This window comes from Ictalurus furcatus, chromosome 10 (assembly GCF_023375685.1).
Source record: "Ictalurus furcatus strain D&B chromosome 10, Billie_1.0, whole genome shotgun sequence".
Classification (NCBI taxonomy): Eukaryota; Metazoa; Chordata; class Actinopteri; order Siluriformes; family Ictaluridae; genus Ictalurus; species Ictalurus furcatus.
The window spans coordinates 11088367-11107361 of NC_071264.1; the positions used below are offsets into that span (position 1 = coordinate 11088367).

The 18995-nt window shown below is 37.5% G+C and overlaps 1 protein-coding gene across 1 annotated transcript in view; it reads left to right on the forward strand.

Annotated features, from left to right (window-relative positions):
* The window catches only part of tbl1xr1a (TBL1X/Y related 1a), a 74282-nt gene that overhangs the window by 38684 nt on the left and 16603 nt on the right, over window positions 1–18995 (forward strand). Inside the window, exon 3 of the mRNA XM_053633966.1 lies at window positions 15557–15622. The gene's annotated coding sequence lies outside the window, so the exon portion shown is untranslated. The remainder of the gene's footprint in view (window positions 1–15556; window positions 15623–18995) is intronic.

Here is an 18995-nt window from a genome sequence, read left to right on the forward strand (position 1 = left end):
ATTATTATTGATTTTATCGATTAGTTGTTGCAGCTCTACAACACTTAATGTAACAGTTTAAGGCTAGTTATTGTTAATTACACCAGGCTGACTGTCAGAGCACTATTAAAATGGTATTAATTATATTAACTAACACCTCCTGGAAGCCCCACCCCCTTCTTTTATCTCTCATAAGTCATTTTTGACCAGCGCTTACGCTTCGACTCGATTTTCCTGCTTTAAAGTTGTGCTGACCCTGCACCCCACTTTGTGTCAAAGTTAATGGAGAATGTTTTGAGTTCTTTAATGTGAAATTAAATCTAACAATGTATGTTGAATGGAGCTAATTTCTAGCCAAGAAATTCTAGACTTCTCTAGACAAGAAGTCACACCTGGTATTCATTCAAAAGAGGAAAAAGTTACTTTTTCTGACCAAAAAGCAGCAGATCAACAAGGAAAATGTTAAACATTCACAGTTTATACAACAGACAAGTGGTTTGTAAAAGGGCTATATCAAAAATGCACTGTGGGTTTTAGTAACTGTTTACTGTGTTTGTATTTTCCCCATTCCCCTCCCTACTCATTATTCCTGTTCAGGATTGAGAGGTCTGGCATAGTCTCAGTTTATATAAATAGGTTTGGACTTAGAGGACTATGGTTTTCTTTGTCACACCACAAATATCTCCGTAACTGTGCGGCATCTTTGCACGTTTCATGCTTCAGAATAGCAGCAGTGGCTCAACAGGTTTCAAAAGTCATGGTTGACTTGGGAGAAGTGAAATACACATGCTGACATCACTGTTTAGCCTCAGCTAGTCACATGTCAGTTTGTGCACAGCTTAATTAATACTCATGATCTTACCCAGAACCTCCTATCACAATAAGTGCCAATTGTGGTCATTTGTGTCATTCAAGACCAGTTCAGCCTGCAAGCAGGTGCAGACACCACAACAGTCTCCAGTGTGCTCAAAATGATTGGTGATTAAATGTTGAAGTGTGAATAGTAAGAACAACAACAAACAGGAGTTAATTAGAATGCAATTGGAACCGTTTGGTGGATTATGTAGTAATAACTAGAAGAATTTATTTATTTATTTATTTTTAACCACAAAACAGTGGTTTAAAAATGTCCCTAGGTTTTCAGAAGGCTTAGGTGCTGTCTGGTTTCTGGGGGTGGTGGTGGTTGGGGATTTGAAATTATTCAAAGGAAATTTTAAGTTATTTTACATTCTCCCATGTTGTTTTTGACCATTATCCTTACCATATTTGTTAGCGGTCAATCGGTTGTGGATTTTACAGATACCAATAACAAAGTTGGGCAGTACTTGCCAAAAACCGATTAACATACCACTCAAAGTAAAATATTGCTGAATTTTATTACAAAAATAAAGTTCTGACTGTACCATGAAAATGTACTCTGCCTTTTTAAAAATTAAATAAATATTAATATATTAACTATTAATACATATTAAAGTAAATAAAAGATATACATCCAACCTGAACTGGAAAGTCACACTCCAAATAAGAAAAAAAAATAGAGATGTCCAAAATGAATAAAAAAAAAAAAACACTTCAAATAACACAACAAAATTAGTCAGTGATCGTTTTTATTTTGCCCTCTAGAGGCCGCTCTCGTACTGTATATTGACAGCATACCCATCTCAGCCTCAACCAGGAAAAACTATTGCTGTGGATTTTTGCAGATAGTTCCAGCAATCCGTTATCGGTGCTGATTAATCTGCAAAACCGATCAATCGGCCGACCTTTAATATTTGTGAAAGAAAGCTTGCGACACTTATTGGACTACTCATTCTATTCACTGTATTCATTTCACCAAGTAACATGATGTAATGAAAATATGCTGTATATGGATTGCCTTAACTTGTACACATAGGAAGAATAAATGTTGAAATACATGTGGAATTATTTTCTAAATAATTGAATTGATTGATCAAGACTCAGGGGGGCATTGTGGCCTTGATTTATTGTTTGTTTTTCATCCACAGATAATCACATTTTTCTCTATATGAAAAACCGCTTTTACCAGTGGTTTTCATCAGAAAAAGATTGTGTGTGAGAAAACAGCTTAACTTTGTAAAGGAACTAAAATGGAGAAGTGGACCACGATCTCTCCACGAATATCTCTAACCACGTTAGACATTACAGGAAGAGACTCAGTGCTGCTAATCAGGGTTTTCCCTACCACAGAAAGGCTTGGGTTCAGCACCTGAGTGTTTTTGCAGAGCACATTAAGCTGAACAAATGTAAAAAGGCCTTTAGGCGACATATCAGAATGAATGTAAAAACAACGATGAGAGTTCTATGGAAAAAAAAAAAATTTAAACACAGAGATGGCTTGATCTCAAACAGAAAGGTAATCACCAATCAGTGTTTGGATGAACATTTTTTTGTGAGATTGGTGTGTGACAGATGCTCATTACCAAACTAATCAAACAACTATTTCTCTGTACTGTCAACTCTGGATGGCAGTTACAAATATCAACTCCGGTTAAGCAAATTACAAGCCATCGATAAGGTAAACTTCAACAAGAATAATCTTTTTTTTTTTTTTGTAATGCTTGTGGATGTTAACATTAGTGAGAACACTATATAACAAAGATATAACAAATGTAGCCTATTTTCCACCTAAAGAAAATGCTCATCTAGCTAACTTTCACAGATATTCATGTAATGAATTAAATTACGATAGCCAGTAACGCTAGCTACTTGTCATTACATAAAGATATTTCGAATGAACTAACATTAGTATCTAATGTAACTTGGTAGCTAAACATTCTTAGGTTTGTGTGAACTTCCTTCTAAAATTCAGACCTAAGAGACTGAGATGGTCATTACAAAACCTTTTAGAAAGCTCAATCTATGTCCAATTCAGAACCTCCTGGCAGAAGTATCCAGGCTGAAATATCCTGGCACTTAGCAGAAGTTATAATGCCATCATTTTTCTCAAGAGCTGATGAGCTTGTCACAAAACAGCACAGAAGAATCACTAATCCACTGCCAGGTTTTACAGTGAGGCGTCATGTGCTTTTCCTAATATGCAGTTCTCTTTGGTCACAAAGCATTAAACCATATGGCAATTATGAAAATGCTTTGTGTAGATTTGACCGTTGGCAGAAAGTTGATCAGGAACCTTTGTGAAGTGAGGATGTTCACAGATGTTTGAATCAGTGAATTCTGAATCTAGATTTGAGTGATTTGATGCTAATAGCTATAAAAGAGTCACCTTCATGTTTGTGCAGCATGATCACGCCCTGAACTGATCAGGCTGACTCATGGGGCCTCTTTGTGTCTGATGTAACCCTTCAATATGTGAGTTGGTGCGTGCGTGTGTGTGCGTATGTGTGATTCCTCCTGAGGAAGTGGAGCTGTCTAGAGCAGGTGCAGTGGTGGTTGGTAACGAACACCTCACTGTACAGCGATACCGGTGGGGGAAGGGAACAGCACAATACACAATCACACAGTGTGGAGACATAACAACTAGAACCGCACAAGCTCGTTTCAAAGAGCTTTTAGTTGCTGAGTGAAAAGAAACAGGCATTTCCTTATTATTCTTGTACTACGTGTGAGTCTGTGTCAGCCTGAGAAATTTGGCATAGAGAATGGGGGTCAGTCTCGGATACCTACACAGCAATTTTGGAGTACCACGCTCAGTATAGCTCCAATGTTGGCCACATTGAACATTTGTAGAAGCACAATTTAAAATTTCTCTGATTCTTTAGGTCATACGGAATACAGTCATGTTGATTTCTGCCATACTGGATTTTCTGACTTTTGAATCTTCCAAAAACTGTTTTGTTACTACTACTCCTACAAAGTTTGTCTAAAACAAGCAAAAGAATTTGACAGAAGTCACCAAACAGGAAGTAAGGCCATTTCTCAGTAATGCTGTTATGCACTGACATCAGATTTGGCACATATGTTTAGCAACATGATGTTAACAGACAAACTAAGTTCATTTGCAACTTGGGAGGACTATTAAAAACAAGAAATGAGGCAATATCTCAGCAACAGCTTACCCTGTTGCCATCAAATGTAGTATATCCTCTTGGTAATAAACACTTATTTTCCCCAATGGTGTAATCTGATTTTACTCTGTCACGTAGGTATGGAGCCAGAAAGTGCTTGGCACCATTAATCGCTGCTTGCAGCAATATTTTAGCTTTAGGTAATTGGACACACATTAAAGCCATCCATCTAGTGTTATTGTGCTTTGTCTATGGCTGCTGGTCTACATTGTTTAATAGTGAATTCTAATGAAACCCTTTAGTTTAAAATAAATCTTAAAATGGATCTCTGGAGCAGACCCTTCAAGCCCCAATCGTGAACAGCCCAGCAGCAGTAGTGCCACAGCTGAATGAAATCTAAATGTATTTTCACATATGCAGTGTTTAGTCCAATCCAATCGAACCCTCATATGGTTTCCCTCTTGGTGTGGTGCGTTTGGCTAGGTGAGCACGCATCTGGTGCAGAAGAAAACATCGGAGCGTGTGAACGAGGTCCGTTTCCATGTAAACGCTAGCGGTTTGATTGGTGACAGTTTTTCGAATCAACTGCAAGAAGTGAATCAAATATGCCATGTATTTTGGGTTGTAGGCTGCCTTTTGTTTTTTTTGTTTTTAGATGAGATGCAATGATGTTTAGACTGATGAACAGAAAGAGTAGATATGCAACACATTTAAAACTAATTGTGTTTATAGGTTCATCTAATAATTTATCGAACACCAGCTCCATGTTCTCCATGCTTGAGTGAGTTTGGTGCAGTTGACAAAGGTTTGTTTCCATTTTTATGTTACTGGATTTCTGACCACTGAATGAAAGGATTTTTAATAGGACATTTTCAGCCCTGCACACCTGTCAGGCAAAGATATTTAGCTATTTCTGTCCTTTAATTATGTGCACTGTGGAACCATCTCAAACACCAAATAAGTATTTGTTCTCTCTGTAAAATAAAATTTATCTGATTCCAACTCGGTAAATGGATTAATAGATGTGAAAAACAGCTTGTTAGTATGTGGGTGTGGTTAATCAGTCCTCATAGATTTGTTTATGATGGTTATAGAGGGTGTGCATGTGACGTCACGGTAGCCGGATCTTGCCGTGGTCGCGCCCACTGAGTGGCAAAAAGACTGAGCAGCAGCATTAGTGTACAGCATGAATTCAGAGAAAACGCAGAAAAAGCGCATGTAAATGGGGAAAAAAGCTGTTGTGTGATTGACTGTGCTAACAGATTCAACAAGAATTCAGAGATATCTTTTTACAGAGTGCGCAAAAACCATTCAGTCCTTTTTTTCACGAAGTCGAGCAGTGTAAGTTCTTTTGGCATGTGGTATTCATGTTGTACAATAATTTGCTACATATTTCTTTTAAAACACAGTATTTCCATTGATGAATAATGGGGGTTCATTCATCCTCTGACTGTTTTACCTTCACAAATATATAATGTTAGTAAATGGAAGTAGAGTTGGATACAAACAAATTAGGACTAGCTAGCTTACGGTTTACCAGTTAAAATGATAATAAAATAAACATATTTGTACATACCTGTCTACATACAACCAGATTGTTTATTCGTGTTCTTGTCACGTTCATTTCTTCAACAAATCCCGCCTTGAAGTATGACCAAGCATCAAGGCTTTTGTTTGCCTTCAGGCTTTGCTTAAAATCAGGTCCATATAAATGTGGGGGAAACCGATTTCTGGCCACATGCCAATGTCCATGGACCACAGGTTCTTGGGCAAGTTGTAAGGGTCACTATCGAGTCCAACTGCCTTTAATTTAAGCTGATAATCATTAGTTATACTAGCATTTTCGCAGCTTCCCCTTTTAAAACCAGCCATTTTGCTGGATGTTTTGCTACTCGTTCCAGCCGAGGGGGCGTGTTCCGGGGGGAAAGTGACGACAATGTATACCCTCCATTGTTTTCAGACTTCAGTGAGCTACTGAATGTTTTTGTATGAATTAGATTTTCACCTCCTTGTTTTTTTCTGCAAATATCCAGTTGAGAGTACTCTGGGAAGAAGACCTTTCATTCAGTTCTTGAATGAAGTGGTTTGTGGTTGTAACTCAATACATGCTCAAGCAGTAATTTTTATTTTTATTTTTTACAAGATGTATAAATTCTAAAGCACAATTATGGAAAATAGTTTTTTCTTGGCACACTGAAGTCTCTCAAATTTATTTGACTTCTGCGTCCTGCTGCTGTTTGTCGTCCCAGTTATCATTTGCTACCATATGAATGGGCCACTCTGATGTCATTTACCACTTCACAAGTACGTATTTTCTGGTATTTGTGACATGTGAATGTTGCTGTTTCTCAGCAAGACAGAAAGCATGCAAGTGTAACTACTGTGTTAAATACAAACCAGCGCATCTCAGAAAAATGTGGATATTCCTGATGATTTGTGGTTGTTTATATTGTTTGTATAAAAATAATTTAAAAAATGCAGATTTAAAAAAAGTTAAAAAATAAACTTGTCCAGTGTCCTTAGCTGCTGAAACGAAAACAAAATCATGAAAAAAATAACCAAAATGCCTGACCAGAAGGCTTCAACCTATTCCACACCAACATGAGCAAATTTCTTCTTGTTTTTGTTGGTAAAACAAAGAACACCCCCCGAAATGTACGTTTAATCTGAAAATGATGTTTTTGTCCTAGTATGGAGAAGCCTAGCCTTTTGAAAACACTGACGTTTGATTGATCACAATTTCAAGATGTTTCCATTTTATGCTCTTATGTAATTCTGTGTTTTAATGTCATGATGGACTGCTTGCTATAGTACACAAGCGACGATCTATTGTTGCAATCCAGCGGGTGTCGTGGTGCCAGTTTCGCTTATCTTTTCACACTCCGCTGTGACTGCCGTGTCAAAACAAATGATGTAAATGGAGGAAATGACAGGAAGGTCAAGGGTCAGACACAAAGTGTGCATACACAGCCAGCTGTTTTCTATCATTTTCATGTTTTGCTGTGGACAGTATCATTTTTAGTATGATTCCTAAAGTTCAGTGAGTCCAAAACCAAGAAATGGCCTAGTTGTGCTTGTGTGGACTGGGCCTCACAAATATATTTCAAATAAAAGCACATCTGCTCTCTAGCAACAGTGCTGTAATGTGTGTGTGTGTGTGTGTGTTCGCGAAGTGATATCGATTGTCCCCTGCTCACGATTTAGCATTAAATTATTTAATCGTTTTTATCATCCAACACTGCTAGCCTAAAAAAAAGTCAGGGAAGCAAATGTTTCCACTGTTTTTAAGGAAAGTGGGGGATGATGATGATGATAATAGTAATAATAGCTGTGCAGTCAGAAACTGCTTGCTGGAGTTGACGATTGTAAAACCTCAACTGGATGGTGGATTGTAATTGTAATGTGCAGAAAGCAGTAATCGAAAGAGAAGAAAACAACATAGAGCATATTCAATGTAATCATTTTACAACTTGTCATCTAATGTTCTGAAAAAGGTTCTGAAAGGTGCAGTCTTTGACCATTTTCATTAAAAATATTTCAGGGCGCATCTCTAACAAATACAGCTTCATGTTAATGTATTCAGAACGTTCTCTTTTTATTGTGACAGAAAGCATGTGAGATGGGGAGAAGGGGGCGAGGCTTCCAGGGGGTGTCTGTTAAAGTCCTGTGAAGTGTCTTGAAACGCTCTGGATTATTCGATGTGTTGACATAATTTCCACTGAAACAGGAAGTCATATAGAGTGGCTCCTCCCCCTTTTGTAAATAACCAGTAGCGTTGCGCATACCTCATAGCCCAGGTAAATGCCTGTCACAAAGCGGTGAACTGGCACACATACCTCCTTCGTCCAAGATATTGAATTCAAGCTATTTCCTTCTTAACCAACTTACAGTTGGAAAACTGAATAAAACACTCTCGTTCGAACAACCAAAGACACATTTACGACCCATGCTTGCTGATATGATTTCTCTCGCTCAACAACAGCAACTTCGTCACAGTGATTCTTATAATGTTGAGGGCGGGACACTTCAGATTCAGTGCAGAATGATGTCATCAAAATTGTTGATCCGTATTGGTGGTAGAGAGAGAGTGTAAATTTTGAATGCATGTGTCTTCTAAATGCAAATTTTGTCGTTGTTTTTGGAGCACACTAGTTTATTATAGATAACCTTAAGGCTAACATATTCATACTAAAAACCACGAAACTTCAATTGTGTTTTCATGGGGACTTAAAAACACCTACACAGATCTGTCCAGATTCATACATTAGTTGTCTCATATATAACATAGCTGTTATATTGAGGAGAAAAGGATTGCTCTTTTGTGATATTTGTGGGCGATCACTTGTGCTAGTGTATTCTTATGTTAAATTACTTAGCTCCTGTGTAAAATTAGTAAAGGTTGGCTGGTAATAACTGTAATATAATCAAAGTAAATGTCACTGGGTGTCGTGGCATTGTTAGATCGTGTAAAGAAGATTCAATCATATATCTATTAGAATTTGTTTTCGTATGTCAAAAGCAACACATTTCAATTGAGGTCAGTTGCAACAGTTGTCGTCATCATCACTCAACATAACCCATTAATATCAACCTTCCAGATGTTTCTTGTCCCAGTAAATTGAGTAAATGCTACTGGCTATTAATGTTGACAGTACCTGAATAGTTAAGTAGTGACATCATGTACCATAAATGCCAGTTCACACCAAAAGGTGTGTCTGAGGTGTTTTTTTTAATCCTGTGTTTCACACATTTCCTAGAACAGATATACTTTCATTTTACCCACAGCGGCACTGTGAGACACACAACTCATGCGTGTGAAAGTACTAGCCCATCTGTCCTACTGCAATTTTTTTTCCTATAATATGTCTATTTCTTTTTTCCGTGTGGACAAGTCAAGTCTAAAGCAAACATACTCGCTCTTGGTACAGTGTGTTATAAATAAATCCAAAATTCACTAAATAGATTAACTACCTGCTAAAAACATAGATGGTGAGAGATATATATATATATATATATATACACATATATATATATATATATATATATATATATAATATATATATATATATATATTTGCTTTTGCCATGAAATTGTTACAACTCTATTAATGTGTAAACCAGGGAGTCAGAACATGTCGTCTATTCAGCAGGTGCAGCTTCACAAAGAAGCCTTAGAGAGGCCGAGAGTTTCTTTGGGAGCTGCTCATATGAAGGAAGTGGCTTTTATCCCAACCTATCTCTCTACAGGCCCCTCTGCTTGAGACAAGAGTCTATTGAGCCCAAACGCTGTGGTCGTTCACTCACTCACTCCCTAAGTTATTTCATTTTAGGTTTTTTTCTCTCTTGAGGAAACCACACCATTCATTTTCCAATGAGTACTCTTAGCCTGTGTGTGTTGGGGGTGGGGGGGCAATTTCAATGGATAAAAAGTGGTGGGGTAAATTTCAATGGATAAAACTAAAGTTAGTTGTAGTAGTATTAGGAAAGTTAGTGATTGCTAGTTTGTTAGGGCTACAATAGTTGATTATTCAGTAAAGAATCGATTAATCAGCTTAAATGTGGTTTATAAATGGCAACAGCTGCAATAAATATTAAGTTTTTTTTTGTTATTCAATAATATAATCAGTCTCTACAGAATTTTGTGGGTGTTGCAGCCAAAAATGCTTGATTTTGCTGCAGCATTTAAAAATATTTTTTATGGAAAACTTGAATTGGAGAAATTGCAATTGCATGAAATTGCTTTTCACAGTGGCATTTGTTGTAGAGCTGCAACAACTAATTGATAAAATCAATAGTAATTTATTATGGAAATCGTTGTCAACGAATCTCATTAGTCAGTCTGCGCACGGCACTGGACACGTTTAATCATTACGTAACTTCTGTTCTGAAAATACACATCAGAGAGTACAGACCCAATTGTGTCCCAAGTGACGCACTATACACCTACACCATGCACTATCTACTCTACCGTCTAGTGTGTGAATTTTAGAAGGGTAGCATAATCTCAAATTGAACACTAGCGTATTTAACTAAACGGAAGTATAAGCCATTTCACAGTCGATGACACATGGCATCAAACGCACATAATGCAACGCTGCTAGCTTTAGGAGAATATCCAGAGTCAACGAAAATTAATTTCTTCAGTTTACTGTTTGTCAGCGTTACCTTTTATCCCCAACATGACCTTCAGACAGAGGCGTAATCGTCAATTGACAACAGAAAAAAGTGTGCGAGCCAAGTCCTCTAAGGCATCGGAGCATTTTATATTAAATTCTGTGAAGAAGATCGTAATCTGCAAACTTTACAAAGTAGAGATTGTGTAGCAAGGAAGCACGGCAGTGATGCACGAGCACAAACTTATCTTTATATCCAAAATGCTCCACTGTGTGCAAGAGGTTGGGGAAAATGGTTCGAGTTGCTTAAGATGTTCAGTTTAAATCGTGTTTAATTTTCTTTATATGCTGTATTTGCATGCTTGCCTGGCCCGGTTAGTCCATTAGGTGTCATAGGCAGCCACCCCACCCTGTGTGTCACCATATTTGGGGCGCCACCCCATCGAATCCGATTAACAGTGCCAAGCCACATTTAGCATTCCTCATGTCTTTTATTACCTCAGAAAAGTTTGTTTGGTTAAATTGCTTTGTTAGCGCCCCCTAGTGCCAATGTAAATAAGTGGCAGTGTGTACAAGGCTGTGTTAAGTGCAACACGACACTCATCACCGGTGTTTAATTTTATTTATTTTTTAATAACATTAAAATGTATATCATACTTATCAGTCATCACCGTTGGTGTGTGTGTGAGTGTCAGTGATGACGATGATGACTTTGTTTTTTTATGGCATTATGGACAATAATGATCATGGCATAATTTTTATGCTAATGCTGCTGACGTATTGCCGACAGTAGCAATCAAAATTGTTAGTTGAAATGCAAAATGAAGCGACAAAAACCATCGGGAGCTCAATTTCAAAAAAAGAAGAGTCGTCAAAGTGTGAAAAAAGCTAAAGTAAGCTTATTACATTTTCATTTTTCATTTGTGTGGTATTAAATTATTTAGATAATGGATTTACAACAAAGACCGGGATTGACTTCTGTCCAACTCTTAAAAATGCTAATGGTTAAGCACACCATGGACTGATTTTTGCTTCCATAATAAGATGCTGTTATAGATGTGCAGTATCTGAATGTTTGTCTCGTGTTACTAAAAAGTTCAAACTTGTTCAGCCGATGAAGTCACACACCGTGATATTTTGTCCCAACAACAAACCCCACCTCAGGCAGTGGTGGCTCAATGGTTAAGGCTCTTGGTTACTGATCAGAAGGTTGGGGTTCAAGCCCAGCGCTGCCACTGGTGGGCCTTTGTTGGGCATTTCTGCTCCAGGGGTGCCCTATCATGGCTGACCCTGCCCTCTGACCCCAACTTCCTAACAAGCTGGGATATGTGAAGAAAAGAATTTCACTGTGCTGTAATGTATATGTGACCAATAAAGGCTTCTTCTAAATGTATTTAGATGATTACTAATTATTAGTAAGACAGTGTTTAAATTACAGTATATACTGCATTATTTTTGTATTGTTTTTTATGTTTATTCTTAATTTTTTTATAATCGTGTATTGAACATATAATAAGGTAAATTTGTGTTTATATTCTTTTTTGGGGGGTTATGCCTATCCATTATCCATGATGGCTATTTATTTTAAAAAAAAAATTGTTTTATTTTTATTATTGAAGTAAATAAAATATTATTGAGTATGAAAAATTAGTTTAAAATTTTTTTGTTTTTTTGTGGGCATTGAGGATGAATCTTGCCTAGGTCACTAAGGACCGGCTAGGACCAGCACTTGCAGTGTAAATTCTCTTGCTAATTATAACGGGAGCGATCTGCAAGTGATCTGTTAGTAACGAGGCAATGTTGCTCCTCACTCCAATATAGACACAGTGATATACAGTGGGAGCACAAGTAACATCTGTAACGTCCACTTAAAACGGTACGATCAAAGTAAACATAAGTAAAACAATATGCCTAAAGACAGTGAGTAACAGAAACTGTAGTGTGCAGTGAAAGTAAGATTTTGTTATTCATTTAGGACTGTAGTTTAATTATCAGTGTTTTTTGTGCATCCATTAAAAAATAATTCCTACATACGTACATAAAGTTTGTTATACACACACATTATATATGCACAATACAGTTGTTTTTTATATATATATATATATATATATATATATATATATATATATATGTATATATATGTATGTATGTATGTATAATTAGTCTGACGTTTATATTTGTAACACTCAGTTTGTGAATTTTATTTTAATAGAGAGCAGTTCTGTGCACAACGCTGTGTGGTGCAATAGTAGGAGCGCTGCTGCTGCTCAGTTAAGCCTAGTTCACACTACACCGACAGACGTGACCAACACCAAACACATGTTTGTCAGGTTTTGTCAGATCAGTGTGTTCACACTGTTGGTGTCTGTTGCCTACAGTATGCTCGGCATTTGTTTTCACCAGCTGAGTGTGTTCAATCGGCATTTGTCGGTCCTGGAATGTCTGAGCAGTGTGGTATGATTTTCTAACAAACTCTGATGTAATGACCTGGGCATGAACCGTTGCCATGACGGTGAGGCAAATGTCCCTGAAAACTCCTTAGAAACAAAAGCCTGCGCGCTAGGTGCGCTAAATCATTGTTGTGGGTAAAATGGCAGATTTCTGGAGGAATCAGAAAGACTAGGATAAATTATGTATCAGTGTGTTACTTAAACACATTTTTTTATTTTGACCCCTGGTGAGGATCATCTGCTAACCGTATGCCATTTTCCGTATTCTGTTTCGTGAAGTAAGAAGCGAAATCGCAACCAATGTTTCTAACTTACATTTATGTAAAATATTGTTCATAATGTATGATCTAATAACGGTCTTAGCTTACCACATAGTCTACCTTAAGATTCTCTGAGTTGTTAAAATTGCTTTGGGGCAAACCAAGCAAAATTTTGAAAGCTTTTGTACAGCCTCCGTCTGCAGTTCTTTGTATAAATGTAAGTAAGAGTCCTGTCTCTCATGTTGCAACAACCAAGTCTTCACCCACAACCTCTTTCGTTTCACTCTTCTTCTTTCTGGCGAAGAACGAAAATAAAAGCAAACGCTTCTAACGTTTTGATTCTGGTAAAATGATCATGCATTTTTATACCAGTCTGACTGTCTGTAAAAAGGTTTGTTGGTGTCAGTATGAACATGACTGGTGTATTTCCAGACATTTTAAATACAACAACCAACTTTTAAAAGTTGGTGATTGTCAGCGTTGATAAATGCAGTGTAAAATTGGCTTTAGAGAATTAGAGGCCTATACGGTCTGACATGTTTCTGTTAATAACAAGGCATCAACTAGAAAAATCCATGTCGATAACTTTGCATAAACGTAGTAATAATTTTGAGTAACCACTGAAAAGTTCATTTATTTATTTTTAAATAGAGTAGCGAGTCTGGAAGTGAAATGGAGTTGGTGTTATAATGGTAGATTGCATAACTGAAGTAATGTCAGTGCGTTTGAGTTTGGTTTATTTGACAGAATGTGTGGAAATGACATCATCATTACTATGTTAATATTCAGTGTGAAGGCTGCTTTTATCAGTCCCAAATGTCAGGGGAGGAAAAGTGTCTAACAAATTCTTAATGGCTGTTTTTCTGGGCAGTTTAATCCAAGATAGACTTGTATCTTAGATTGTATTTGACTAACATAATACACAATGGGTTTTTTAGTTTTGAATGGGGTAATGAAGCAAGTCTCAATGTAACTGTTTTTACTGTACGAGCTGGCATGTCTGATAATATCAGATAGTGCCCAAATTTATGTAAAACAAACGGAAGGCACCACTGTGTGATGTTCATTCATCACTGATATTCATCCTAACCTTACCACCATGCAAGATATAAAATCATGTAGTCTGTGTTTGTTTTTCTTTAATGTTGCACATAACCAAATATAACCCAGTTTGCACTTTAGTCTTGTGATATTTGCCGTTTAAAGGTCTTTCAGTGCTTTTTTTTTTTTCTTTTCTTTTTTTGAAACCACAAAAGACCATGCATCTCCCCAAAATAACCTAACCGGTACAGGAGTTTCCGAAGGTGCTTTCACACTTATTAGTCTGAAGCAAAATTGAGCAAAATTGATATTTTTGTTTTGAACCAAAAAGCAAAAAAGGGGCATGTAGGGTTGAAAATGACAGCGAGTATTCATTGATCAGAAATATGATGACTCAGAAAACAGTTTGAAGTAGGGCTGGGCGATACGACAAAAATATCATATCAAAATACTTCAAGACATTTCTATGATATCACAATATGTAATTTAGCTAACAAAAAAGTTAGATTAACGATGAAGTAAAAAAAAAAAAAAAAAAGTAAAAATGAGTCAAATCAACCTTTCAGTACCATTTCATTTGTAATTATTAAAAATGTAAAAATACATCACCATACCAACGATATCTCAGAAAAGTGTATCACGTTATCATTTATCATGATATTGATATTATACTGATTTATCGCCCAGCCCTAGTTTGAATCATAATGCTTTGAGAAAAGAAATCAAAAATCAGCCAGAGGTTTTTTTCGTTTTCTTTTCTGCAGTGCTACAGCTCTATTCTTTGGCTCGGGTTAGCCCACAACCCAAAATACACAGCATATTTAGTTCACTTCCTGCATTTGAGCTGATGCAGGGTCGAATCACTTTTTTTTTCTCTCCACTGCAAATGAACCTCGTTAGAATTTGCTTGGAAGCAGACCAAGGCACTTGGACGGTATCAGATTATCACATTATTTTAGTCCACACCTGAGTGACTCTGTGGTTCTCACAAGGACAAAATAGCTAGAGACAATGTACGTTTTTGTGCAGCCATGATGGAAAAAAAATCAGTGACAGTAAATATCCTGAGTGTCTTGAGAATCTGACACTTAACATCTGTCACAAATCACAAAGCATTAAATATGCCTCGGTGAGCACTGTGGTACTTGATGTATTTGTGAAACCAGGCAGAAAATTGAGTCAAATGCAGTCCGTTGTTAGCTTTGGAAAGGGCGGAGTCATATTAGCCACCTAATATAAAAATATATGTGCGTGTGTGTACTTACATGCGTTAGTCTTTTCACATGCTTCATGAATGTTGAATTTTGGTGAAACGTCATAAATTTTTTTTGCCATTTTATTCTTAAAGTAAATAAATACAATAAAAATTCATAACCACAAATCACAAAAATATGAAAAAGTAGGAAATCAATATAGGATTGTTATATGGATACAAACCTAAACATGCGTCAACAGTGGTTTGCTTGACTGTTACGTACGTGACTGTGTTTCATTCTAAAAGACTTTTTTTTGTCTAGATATTTTTAGTGAATTCAGTGACCAGATGTTAACTTTCTCTCTCTCTCTCTCTCTCTCTCTCTCTCTCCCTTTCTCTCACTCTCTCTCTCTCTCCCTTTCTCTTACTCTCTCTCTCTCTCCCTCCCTCTCACTCTCCCCCCCCCTCTCTCTCTCTCTCTCTCTCTCTCTCTCTCTCTCTCTCTCTCTCTCTCTCTCTCTGTGTTATTGCAGGTGCTGAGACATTTGGACAGGACCCTTATAAAACGTTTGCATTGCGGAAAAATACTTGATACTGTGGTAAGCACACATGAGTTTGTGGTTTTTAAATTTCCATTTTATTTTATGCCACCAGGGCAAGAGTATATTTCATTTTAAAAGTGGAAAAGACTGCATGAAACAGTTTGAAGTGAGTGTTTTGGTGAAAAAGGTGTAGTGTGGTCACTAATTATAGATAAATACCTATACCGACACACAAAAACGCACCCAAGCTTGTGTGGAAATACATACCCTTACATACATTGGATGTGTGGTCTGGGTGGGAGGGATGTTATTACTCTCTCCTGTCAGTCACAGTGACACTAACCAATCAAATCGGTCTGTGAGCTCATGTATGCGGAAGAGTGCTGTTAGTGTGTTCCTCTGATTACGCCTGCGAAGCAGCAGTTCAAAAAGATGCTGTTGGCTGGCTTCACGTGTCACGGAGAACTCGCGTGTTAGCCTGTTTGGTGATCTGTATGATAGGGGAGAGCTGGATGGAAGGTCAGGATTGGCTTCTGGACGGAAGGTCAGGTGCTCATCTTAACTTGGTTTTCCCACAGCCTCGATTTCTCCACCCTCGCAAGAGCTGGTTGCATTATGAAGCATTCCAGTTTTCCTTTAACAGATCCATAACCAACAGTTCTGAGAGATATATATGTATATGTGTGTATATATATATATAAATAATATCTCCTGGCTGAACACTGTATTTTAGGTGAATCGTCTCATCATATTAAGTTGCTGTAGAGTGTTGCTTGTTTATTTACAATGTGGTGTTGTGTTTTTTGTTTTTTTTTTTGTTGGTTTTTTAAGACCCTTAGTTGTGAGAAACCTTTGTAGGGATTTTGTAACGTTCTGCTGTTTAGATAGATGATGGAGTAGAACTGCGCAAATCCCATCTGGGGATCCATAAGGGTGTTTGTCAGGCAGGAAAAGAGGTCACATTTCATTTAACAGCGAATTCTTACAAACCATAACCATTATTGAGATATGGCTGCTTCGTCAGTTTGGATTTAGATAGCTACTAAAGACCTGCTACTCCTCACAGACTGGGAGATGGCCGAATTTGAATTTAGTTCTCTTGTGTGTTTGATTTCTCTTTTGTGTGAAAGGTAAGGGGAATGCCTGGAAATGGATTAAGTTCACTTGGCTTGTCTGCAGATAAGAAATGATAAGAGCTGACTGCTGGAGATTGAACCTAATTTATCATTGATTACTCCCTTAGTACAGCAGTGAAGAAAGGGAATAATCTATTTTTATTTGCCTCCTGTCTGTCCACTCACCATTGGACGGGGTGGGGAGGTGTACATGGGTGATTGTGTGTGTGGGGATTGAGGATTAACTCATTTTACTCTCACTAGGACAGGTTGTGTGTAGAGGTCAAGTTCGTGTTGGAGCTGCTGAACCTTTTCAGATGGGCTAGAGTGATTTTATAATAAGGGTTTTTTTGTTTGTTTGTTTGTTTTTTTGTTGTTTTTTTTTTTTTGGGGGGGGGGGGGGGGTGATCTGAATTGCTCTGTCATATGGGTCCCCATGACTGTAAGATTCTGTAATCTGAGCAAGTTACTGTTTTACATGACACTGATTTTGCCGTTTCAAATCCCATCCTGCTGTATGGTTTCTCGGCATTGGGAATTCATGGTTACGCCAAGACTAATAAGTAGGCAACCCTCACTGCTCCTGAGGTAGAATTTGAGTTAAAATACCCTCCAGCGTCCTTGAAGGTGAAAGGAAAAGCCAAGCACGAAGGCAAGGATTGATTTTTGTATAAAAGGCAGGAAGGTTTACATGATATCATGCTCGTAAATATTTAGTGTGCACCCACAGCACAGATGATCAGATGAGACCTTTATGTGAAAGCCTTGCTTTCATAGGTAATCCGGGCATGACTTTTATGCATCTGAAAATGACTAGTTATTAAATAAGCAACAGACCTTCACAACATAAAACTAGAGCTGCAACAACTAATCGATAATAATCGACTGTCAGAGAATCTCATTATCGATTAGTTGGTCTAGCACAGCATGGTGTACATTTACTCATTGCGTTACTTCTGTTCCATAAAAAACACACATTGGAGAGTACAGACCATTTGGTACTATACACTTACACTATGCATTATATTCTCTACAGTCTAGTGTATGGATTTTAGAAAGGTAGTATCATCTCAAATGGAACACTAGCATTGTTTTTTTATTAACCAGAAGTATAAGCCGCTTCCTAGTCGATGACATCAAACGCACGTAATGCAATGCTGCTAGCTTTAATTTCTTCAGTTTACTGTTTGTCAGCGTTACCTTTTATCCCCAACATGACCTCATCAGTCGGAGACATGTCAAATGACAACGGAAAAAAGTGTGCGACCCAGGTCCTTTAACGTATCGGAGCATTTTATATTAAATGCCGTGAAGAAGATAGTAATCTGCAAACTTTACAAAGCGGAGCTTGTGTAGAATGGAAGCACGGCAGTGATGCACGAGCACAAACTTATGTTTATATTTAAAATGCCCCACTGTGTGCAAGAGGTTGGGGAAACTGGTTCAAGTTGCTTAAGAGGTTCAGTTTAAATCATGTTTAATTGTCATTATATGCTGTATTTGCACCATTGCATTGTAAATTCTGTCATTTATTATAATGGGAGCAATCTGTGAGTGATCTTTTAATAACGAGGCCACTAACACTCAGTTTGGATTTTATTTTAAATAAAAAATGGTATTGAAAGTTTGCCCCCCCCCCCGATTAATCGAAAAATAATCGTCCAATTAATCGATTATGAAAATAATTGTTAGTTGCAGCCCTACATAAAACCTTCTATTGCATCACTTCCAGTGCTTTTATTCCCCTTCTGTTTCAAATTGGCATGCTTATTGAAGGAAAGTGTCATGCTGCATGCTGCAGTGTCATGCTGTACTATCTATATTTCCGTTGTCTTCGAGGGATTCAGCCATGTCAAGCATCTACAGAAGGGCTGTTCTTTGTCTGAACATTTTCTTTTTATTCTCCTGAGCTCCTCTGGAGAGGGACCATGGGACTGCCTTTCCCTTGATCTCTCTTCCACCTGTATTCTGTAGATAATATGTGTTCCCCTGACTGAAAGGGCATCTTCTCAACCAGGCAGTAGTTTAAAAAGGACTACTCAAATATCGGTGCTGTTTCCATGTTCAGGTGGCTTTAAGGCTTTAAAGACCAGCAGACAATTTTTGTGGCCTTTTTCCTTCAAGTCAAACCAAGTCATGTTGGTTTGTACAAAATGTAGGCTTTGATTGCTGATGGACATTTCCCCAGATTATGTAAAAGTTTCTTTAGTCATTTTTCCTGCACATGCTACATGTACACCTCTTGCCTTTTTAACAGCACCGGTCCTATCAGGTAAGGACACTACTCTCAGCCTTTGATGTGCTACCCACAGGCC